Source organism: Eucyclogobius newberryi, unplaced genomic scaffold (assembly GCF_026437365.1).
Source record: "Eucyclogobius newberryi isolate DKJ021-1_F unplaced genomic scaffold, fEucNew1.0.hap1 SCAF_11, whole genome shotgun sequence".
NCBI lineage: Eukaryota > Metazoa > Chordata > Actinopteri > Gobiiformes > Gobiidae > Eucyclogobius > Eucyclogobius newberryi.
Genome location: NW_027315735.1, coordinates 3315683 through 3326130, shown reverse-complemented (window position 1 = coordinate 3326130; position 10448 = coordinate 3315683).

Sequence of the window (10448 nt, the reverse complement as noted above, 5' to 3'; positions counted from 1 at the left end):
TCCCAATGCAGTTCTAAAAGAAAATTAAAACCATTATGTTATAGTGCACACTTAGGTCAATTCACCCAAAGTAAATTAAATACATTTTTAACCCACAATGCACGGGAACTTTCCAAACTATCAGTGTTTCCAATCCACAGCTGGGCCATAACACGAGGACTAAAGACGCCGCGCTCCACCGTCTCTCCCAGGAATGACTTTCATGCTTGGCTGCTGTCCAATTTTATCTCCAGGAGTTGCTAGGCGACAGGGATATCCTTATTGCCAGTGTATTCTCGGAAGCAATGCCACTGATAAATGAATTTTCCAGATCTGTAACTTATTATCCGCTCTCTTTATTGTAATGGCAGAAAGTGAAGTCTCCTGACAACAGCGTTAGTGACATCATGATTTTTAAAGACGCTGTGCAGCTTTTCTGGAGGGTCAGCTTAGTATGTTCTACAGTGCAGTACATACAGTACGGCATTAAACATATCCATGAAGACGTTTGTTGTTGTTGTTTTGTTTGTTTTTTGATCAAAAGACTTGAAACTTAATGAATAAACTCGTGATACGAGACAGAATATCCTAGACGAATCGCTATGGATACAAGAGATGATTTACCTTATTCTTTTGGTAGTGCTTTTGGTAATTTAAATCCAGTCAATTTAATAGGAAACTCTTTTATGTATTTTCCGGACTATAAGTCGCACCAGCCAAAACATGCATATATAAGTTGCACTGAAATATGAAATGCTGTTGCAAGTGTGAAAATAACAATAGTATGACATATAAGTTGCTCCGGAGTATAAATATAAGTATATAAGTATAAATATAAGTGTAAGTATATAAGTATATATATAAATATAAGTCGCACCCCGGCCAAAACTATGAAAAAAGGTGCGACTTATAGTCCAGAAAATACGGTAGTAAACTCTGCTTCCTTTTTGAATTGAGATATAACTTTCTTTCTTTGGTGCACCTTGAACCGACACCTGGGTAATGACAGATTCATAATGTGTGGTTCTCTGAATTGATTGTCAAATATTGTCACAAATATTGCGAGTCATCTTTCTGGCAAAGTTAAACTAGAACAATATTGTGTCCATATTTACACAGATGATCAAATAAAGAATGATGCATCATAAAGGGAACAACCTTTGATGTTTTGAGTATGTACACCAATAATCATGTAACCTTATGACCAGTACATTTTTATCAATCACACCCGTCATCACTAATCTCACCTTTGACCTTCAAATATGTCGTACAGTGACATCCACACAGAGTTAGACCAAAGTCAAACTGCAATAACTGCACAGCAGAAAAGTACTTCTGAGCTGCTGTCACTGTGTTTTCCTGTTAAGGTTAATGTATAATGTGCACTGTTCCTGTCTAAATAAATAATAAAATAAATAAAGTAATCAGTGACAGATTTGTTGTTACAGCAAATTTAGATGATGGACAGTTTTTGGTCTCAATTTGGACAAAATAGTTACCTTTCCTTTGCAGGGCAGTACAATATATGTCTAATAGCACCAACATATGAATAACAGACGGGTATAAATGACTTACAATCTTAAAATACTTTAACCTCCAGCCTACACTTCCCATGTTATCCTCCCTGGCTCTCCCCATATGGGCCCCAGCATGTGCCCTTCATATTGTGAGAATTAATGATAGCCTTAAGTCACTTTTACAGCTCGGCTCTAATGTTTCTGTGGAGCATTACCCTGAGCCTTATCTGGAGCTGGAGGGACCCCACTGATACCTCCCCCAGGCACCACCTGACTGATACGGCAGCTTTAATTAAAGTACAGAGAGCACTCATCTAATGCTTTAGAGGGTTCCATAGGGGCTGTGATGAAGTTCTGTGGAGATTTAACACAAAGACTATAATGTTTTATTGTAAAAGAAGAAACTGCATTGCTTTAGTGCCGATGATAAAAGTGAAAGAGCCCAGATGTAATATAATGGCAGAGGTGTTTAATTTGTGGTGTAGTTATCATTTGTTCATTTGGCACTACTAAACTCAACTCGCACACAATTCATCTGCACATCATCTATTATCATGAGATAGATAAATAGATACTTTATTGATCTAGAAGGAAATTCAAGTTCAGCTGCAGAAACATTTTTCACCTTTGTGTCTCAGTTAAAGGTCTCAGTGCAGCTTAATGGGAGTATTTGTCAGGTGAGGTCAACAGATTGTGTTTTGTGGAGTAATATCTCTCAGGACAAAACAATATGTGTGTCAGAGCAGTTTGAGGTGAGTAACATCCCTCAGTACCAAAATAAATATGTGTTTTAGTGCAGTTTGAGGTGAGTAACATTCCTCAGGACAAAAAACAAAGTGTTTTAGTGCAGTTTGAGGTGAGTAATATTCTTCAGGACAAACAATTGAGAGCTGGGTAAACTCTGAAATCACCACACAAAGGTCACTTTAAAGCCAAATTAAATAAATATAATAAATAACCTTACGAGAAGTCATTCAAAATTCCATCCATCCATCTTCTGCCGCTTTATCCGGGGCCGGGTCGCGGGGGCAGCAGTCTGAGCAGGGACTCCCAGACTTCCTACTCCGCAGACACTTCCTCTAACTCCTCCGGGGGGATCCCAGAGGAGACCATTCAAAATTTAAATTCAATATTCATTTACAAAACTATTACATAAATATTTTTTAGAAATTTTGAAATAAGAGTTAAATGTACTTAAATGAAATGATTTAATGATGAGTTAAATGAAATCATCGTTTTTGGCCACAGAAACAAAGAGAAAGTGTCACATCAAATCAATAACATCAGCAGCTTTTTACCATCTAAAAAACATTGCCAAAATCAAAAATATAGTGTCAAAACCAGATTTGGAGAGACTTATCCATGTGTTTGTCTCCAGTAGATTAGACTGTAACGGCCGCTCACTGGTCTCTCCAAACGAGCTGTAAAACAGCTGCAGTACATCCAGAACGCTGCTGCTCGAGTCCTGACTAGAACCAGGAAGTACCATCACATTAGTCCTGACCAGAACCAGGAAGTACCATCACATTAGTCCTGACCAGAACCAGGAAGTACCATCACATTAGTCCTGACCAGAACCAGGAAGTACCATCACATTAGTCCTGACCAGAACCAGGAAGTACCATCACATTAGTCCTGACCAGAACCAGGAAGTACCATCACATTAGTCCTGACAAGAACCAGGAAGTACCATCACATTAGTCCTGACCAGAACCAGGAAGTACCATCACATTAGTCCTGACAAGAACCAGGAAGTACCATCACATTAGTCCTGACTAGAACCAGGAAGTACCATCACATTAGTCCTGACTAGAACCAGGAAGTACCATCACATTAGTCCTGACTAGAACCAGGAAGTACCATCACATTAGTCCTGACAAGAACCAGGAAGTACCATCACATTAGTCCTGACCAGAACCAGGAAGTACCATCACATTAGTCCTGACCAGAACCAGGAAGTACCATCACATTAGTCCTGACCAGAACCAGGAAGTACCATCACATTAGTCCTGACTAGAACCAGGAAGTACCATCACATTAGTCCTGACCAGAACCAGGAAGTACCATCACATTAGTCCTGACCAGAACCAGGAAGTACCATCACATTAGTCCTGTTCTCAGGTCTCTGCACTGCCCCCTGTGGCTCAGAGAATAGACTTTAAAGCAGCTCTGCTTGTGTACAAGTCTCTCCATGGCCTAGCACCAAAGTACATCTCAGACATGTTAGTGCCATATGAACCATCTCAGACTCTGAGGACCTCAGGGACCGGCCTCCTGCTGGTGCCAGAGTCACGACTAAACATGGACCGGCCTCCTGCTGGTGCCAGAGTCAGGACTAAACATGGACCGGCCTCCTGCTGGTGCCAGAGTCAGGACTAAACATGGACCGGCCTCCTGCTGGTGCCAGAGTCAGGACTAAACATGGACCGGCCTCCTGCTGGTGCCAGAGTCAGGACTAAACATGGACCGGCCTCCTGCTGGTGCCAGAGTCAGGACTAAACATGGACCGGCCTCCTGCTGGTGCCAGAGTCAGGACAGGTTCTACTATGACAATGTTCAAATCTAAGATAAAAACAGTTTTGTTTAGCTGTGTTTGACTGAAAGGATTTTTTCTTTGCACTCTTCTCTTTTGTTTGTGATTTCATTAGTTTAGACAATCAGTTGGATTGATTTAAAAGGGAATTGGACTCCAAAACACGTTACCCTTTGTGGGTAGGTGTTCTTTATTTAATTTTTAATCTAGTTAATTTGATTGTATTTCTGTTTCTGTAATTTATTTGTGATTTGAAAGCATTTTTCCTGCTGTGAAGCTTTGATTTGTCTTGTGTATGAAATGTGCTCTACAAATAAACTTGCCTTTCCTACTTAACACATACAAAATAAATCAATTTAGATTTCTATGCATACAACACATCTGTGACACTTTATACAAACTATACTTTTAATTGCATTAGTTTCATTCAAGTGCTTTTGGGGAAGTCGCTGATGGAAAAGAAAACATGTATTTGGGGCCCCAGCTGCAGAAGTGGGGGCCCCAGCTGCAGAAGTGGGGGCCCCAGCTGCAGAAGTGGGGGCCCCAGCTGCAGAAGTGGGGGCCCCAGCTGCAGAAGTGGCCCCGCTCGGTAATAGAGCTTAGAACAGGCTCTGAATGTCCTGCTCCTGCTCCATTTGCATCGCAGTCACCGCTCATTAGCTCCGGGCGGCGCATGTGGAAGTCCCCCGGCCACACAGGCGATCATTGACCAGACGTGTACAGTGACCCCTGCTAAAGGCTAACGCTTTCCACTGCACGTACAAGACTCCGCCCCCACGTCACTATCCACACAATTATAGCCACGGTTTATGCAGTTTATGAGGTTTATTCGGTTTATGAGGACACGATTTAACGGACATGACAATCACATCATTCATACACTGAATTGAATCATGCCACAGTATAATTATAATAACTACACCTTATTTAACCTGAATAAAGCATGAACAACACATTTAGTAAGACTGATTCAGGTTCATTAACTACTTATTTAATGAAACAGAATTAGAGCATTAATTAAGTAGTTATTAAGTCTGAATCATTGTTAATAAACTATTTCCTAATTGTTTATTACGGTGATGTTAAAGTGTTAAAATTCATCGTTCGAGGTGCTCTACGTCACTTTTCTGGCTCCACCACCTGCTCGTGTCCATGGCGATTGCTTTGTCAACAATATTAGACTCATCTGTTGTCATGGTGATGCATTTGATGCTACTAGTTACTTTTTGACCAATAGAAACCCTGTAATTGAATAAATGCTAGACATGTTTGATGCTATACATTCCAGGCAAAGAAGCGCCATGTTGCTATAGTTACATGATTCCTTCTTGATGGCGCCATTCTTTCTTTTTTTCACCTTATACTGTAGAATTTTGTTGATTAATTGGTCGATGATGTTATAGTCGATCAAGATTTTTATTAGTCGACTAATTATTATCATTTTTATTGAATTTTAATGTATAAGAATTTATGGGGCACCAGTAGAAAGGAGAAGCTAACTATGCGCTAACTGAAGATTTGGGTGACAATGATGATCATTTTCACATATAAATACATGCTTCATATTGTACATATTGTAGTTTTTACATGCAGTTGTTGTCTTGTGAGTGCAGTTTGGGTCAAAAACATAGAGAAACTATATAGTTTTGAGAGCTTTTGCCAGGTTTACTGTATAGACTGAATACGTGCTGTAACATTGTAGTCCAAATTCCAGTTATAGGTGGGCTAGGATAACATTTTTCCCGTCCGTCTCACCCAAGCACTATAAGTGAAGTGGTTTTCAGCTCCACTGGAAATTGCTCACATCAAGAACTTTAAAAATTCCACCTCTCAGCACCTTTCCTCCAGCTGCCTTCTCTCATTCTGTTAACCGTCCACTTAAACCCCAGCGGAGCAAACTCAACCTCGCAATGATACTTGGACACATTATCCACCAAGTACACACCTAAATCACTTCTTACATTTGCTTTGTGGCATAATCGTAACTGACAGAACATTTCCTCCTCCAAAACTGACCAGTGACATATACGTTAATAACCTGTCAGCGCCACACAAGCTAGTTTGGGTTTCAAATCGATCTTTTATGGTCAGTAGTTCTGGTAACTAGCTAATGTATTATCCACAATTTAAAGGTACATTGTGGAACTTTTGTGCCGTCTCCATGGACATGCTATAATTTTTATTAATCTTTATTTATAACGCCCTTAACAACACTTATTTATGCTCCATTGTTGTGTCATAAACAGCTCCTTGTGTTCCATGCTTTGTTGCCATGGCTTATGGTAGAAAAAGTGAAAACAAATAAAAAAGATATTGTAAAGATGGAGGCTCCCACGGCAGTTTTTAGATCACATTCGATGGAGAAGAGCAACGAAACGAGGAGAGAAAAGAGTTGATTGGTTTTGAGCTTGTTCTAGTCCTTTCCACTGTTGCCACATGATGGACAAAACAACTGGACGGACAGAAGCTTCTCTGTGTTTCTCTTGAGCCTAAATGAGACTTCAAGATGACTAAAGTGCTTTGCAATAAAAGTCAAGGGAATACACAATGAACATGTGCAAAAATAAAGTGTCACTACATTGCTGAGTCTGAATTAACACATTGTGAGGCTGGATCTGTGATGTAGCGTGAATCATTACAACTCAAAAATACCTCAGAAAAACGACAGAAAGGTTTGTGAGTGGGGTTGCTTCTCCACAGATCTGACCTGTAACTTGGCCAGGTGTGCATGTCGTCATGGAGATAGAGGCCAAAAAACTTCCATTTGTTCACATGATTAATGTTCAACAAAATATACCATCATGGCACCAGAACCTTATTATCTTGAAGGAACGTAATAATTATCTTGAGGGAGTTGTTTTATGATGTATGTTATTTTTCTAATTATATTTTTTGACAGGCAGGTATTGCAGTGACCTCCTGGAGGCGCTCTTAAATATCATTACCGGAAGAACAGTTGAAAGAAAGTATTCAAGACCAGAATGCAGGATGCAATGGACCATGACTGCAGCATTATTTGATGCTGGGGATGAGTTCCTGCTAAAACATATATGTTGTAATTCATCCACTCAAACTATTCAAAAGTGAACAAGCTTAGGGATGGTTTTGTTATTGTAACACTTCCTGTCACCACGAGGGGGCGTCCTGCTTTAATGATGGGTTGAGTTCAAAGCCAGTCCTCTCTTCCCTCCCTAAATGTCTCACATCCTTTAGCTCCAGTCGGCTCTGAATCTTGTCATTTTGGACATGAACTCTCACTTGGTGAGCAGGTGGAGTGACTGTGGCGCAGCTGTTCTAGACTTGGAGTTGCTAAGCAACAGGGGCATCCTCATTACAGGAGAATCCTAGGAAACACAAGAGTAATAAAGACAAGACAGAACAGTATTTAACACATTACACATGTTCAGTGCAAAAAAGAAAAATTAAGATATTTTCAAGTAAAATTCAATCAATGAAATTATATCATGGTTTTGTTTCAAGATTGAAATTAAAAATTAAAAGAATTACATTTGACTTTTCGAGAGTCATTTGCTTGTCTCCATGGAAATGTCATCGCCCTGTTCCACACTATGGAATTAATGTTCCACAGAATGGTATTTAGCCAATACGGAGGCATAGTTACAGGTCAGCTCTGTGGAGAGGTTACAGGTCAGCTCTGTGGAGAGGTTACAGGTCAGCTCTGTGGAGAGGTTACAGGTCAGCTCTGTGGAGAGGTTACAGGTCAGCTCTGTGGAGAGATTACAGGTCAGCTCTGTGGAGAGGTTACAGGTCAGCTCTGTGGAGAGGTTACAGGTCAGCTCTGTGGAGAGGTTACAGGTCAGCTCTGTGGAGAGGTTACAGGTCAGCTCTGTGGAGAGATTACAGGTCAGCTCTGTGGAGAGGTTACAGGTCAGCTCTGTGGAGAGGTTACAGGTCAGCTCTGTGGAGAGGTTACAGGTCAGCTCTGTGGAGAGATTACAGGTCAGCTCTGTGGAGAGGTTACAGGTCAGCTCTGTGGAGAGGTTACAGGTCAGCTCTGTGGAGAGGTTACAGGTCAGCTCTGTGGAGAGGTTACAGGTCAGCTCTGTGGAGAGGTTACAGGTCAGCTCTGTGGAGAGGTTACAGGTCAGCTCTGTGGAGAGGTTACAGGTCAGCTCTGTGGAGAGATTACAGGTCAGCTCTGTGGAGAGGTTACAGGTCAGCTCTGTGGAGAGGTTACAGGTCAGCTCTGTGGAGAGGTTACAGGTCAGCTCTGTGGAGAGGTTACAGGTCAGCTCTGTGGAGAGGTTACAGGTCAGCTCTGTGGAGAGGTTACAGGTCAGCTCTGTGGAGAGGTTACAGGTCAGCTCTGTGGAGAGGTTACAGGGTTACAGGTCAGCTCTGTGGAGAGGTTACAGGTCAGCTCTGTGGAGAGGTTACAGGTCAGCTCTGTGGAGAGGTTACAGGTCAGCTCTGTGGAGAGGTTACAGGTCAGCTCTGTGGAGAGATTACAGGTCAGCTCTGTGGAGAGGTTACAGGTCAGCTCTGTGGAGAGGTTACAGGTCAGCTCTGTGGAGAGGTTACAGGTCAGCTCTGTGGAGAGGTTACAGGTCAGCTCTGTGGAGAGGTTACAGGTCAGCTCTGTGGAGAGGTTACAGGTCAGCTCTGTGGAGAGATTACAGGTCAGCTCTGTGGAGAGGTTACAGGTCAGCTCTGTGGAGAGGTTACAGGTCAGCTCTGTGGAGAGGTTACAGGTCAGCTCTGTGGAGAGGTTACAGGTCAGCTCTGTGGAGAGGTTACAGGTCAGCTCTGTGGAGAGGTTACAGGTCAGCTCTGTGGAGAGATTACAGGTCAGCTCTGTGGAGAGGTTACAGGTCAGCTCTGTGGAGAGGTTACAGGTCAGCTCTGTGGAGAGGTTACAGGTCAGCTCTGTGGAGAGGTTACAGGTCAGCTCTGTGGAGAGGTTACAGGTCAGCTCTGTGGAGAGGTTACAGGTCAGCTCTGTGGAGAGATTACAGGTCAGCTCTGTGGAGAGGTTACAGGTCAGCTCTGTGGAGAGGTTACAGGTCAGCTCTGTGGAGAGGTTACAGGTCAGCTCTGTGGAGAGGTTACAGGTCAGCTCTGTGGAGAGGTTACAGGTCAGCTCTGTGGAGAGGTTACAGGTCAGCTCTGTGGAGAGGTTACAGGTCAGCTCTGTGGAGAGGTTACAGGTCAGCTCTGTGGAGAGGTTACAGGTCAGCTCTGTGGAGAGATTACAGGTCAGCTCTGTGGAGAGGTTACAGGTCAGCTCTGTGGAGAGGTTACAGGTCAGCTCTGTGGAGAGGTGCCCCAGCTCAAAGGAACAGTGCATTTTCTGTTGGTATTTTGCACAATAAAAACACCTGTAATTAAATAAATGCAGGACAGTAGAAGAGGCTCTATGTACGTTTCAGGTGGAATGTCCGGCACCTTCTTGTCTCCATGGAGATGCTATTGTTTTGTTTTCATCTTAAACAATAATAACAAATAATACATCTTGGTGATCTCCATGGAAACAAGCGTGTTACTCCACCAAACCAAGTATTTTTGCAACAAAAATGTCTAAAATTAAATAAATGAAAGATTGATTTGTTTGTATTGTAGTGTAAAACATCCAAAGCAATAATATTTGAGTTCATTTATTTAAAAAAAAAGTAGAGAATAATGCAAATACAAGTAGACAAATGTATTTATGCCAGATGTTAGCCATGGACTCATTTCCATCTGCATTCCCCCCTGGCATGTTGATGATACAGAGAATAAAGCATGTACACACACAGTATTAGTGTTTACACAGGTAAAACAGGCAGACAAGGACAGTGACTGCAGTATCCAGATAGTACACACATTCAACTATAAGAGGGAGAGTAACAAAAGACAATTAGAACCCATTTCATCTGCGTTGCACCATTATATCCCATAAGTCCCACATCAGAGCCATTCATAAATGCAAGGTGGGTTAAGGACTTTTTTCTTTTTTTAAACTTTTGTCATATTCTGTTTCAGTCTGGACACTACTTCTGAGACATATCGAGCCCAAAATTGAAATAACCTTGAAATCACACTGATAGATCCATTTCGGTGGAGCTAACAGGCCGGAGCTTAGCACCAGGTGGTCGATTCAAACGTGATTCAAGCGTTCCTCGATGGAATCACATGTCCAGGCAGAGATCCATCACCGCCATTGTGTTTTTACTGCCGCTACATACTATCAATCAGTTCTGTGAAGGCTCTCATCTATCAAGAGAGGCTCACTTAGCTCGCACCGGGAGAGGAGGGGCCCCCGAGACCCCGACACTGTAACAGCAAAACAATACACGCTGTTTCAGAAAAGCAGTGTTTAGTGCATCGTTTGCTCCGTGTTTCGTGGAGTCTTCTGTTCCCTGGAGCAAGGGCACGGACATAAAAGAGCATTATGGGGTTATTTTTATTGCATTTCAAAA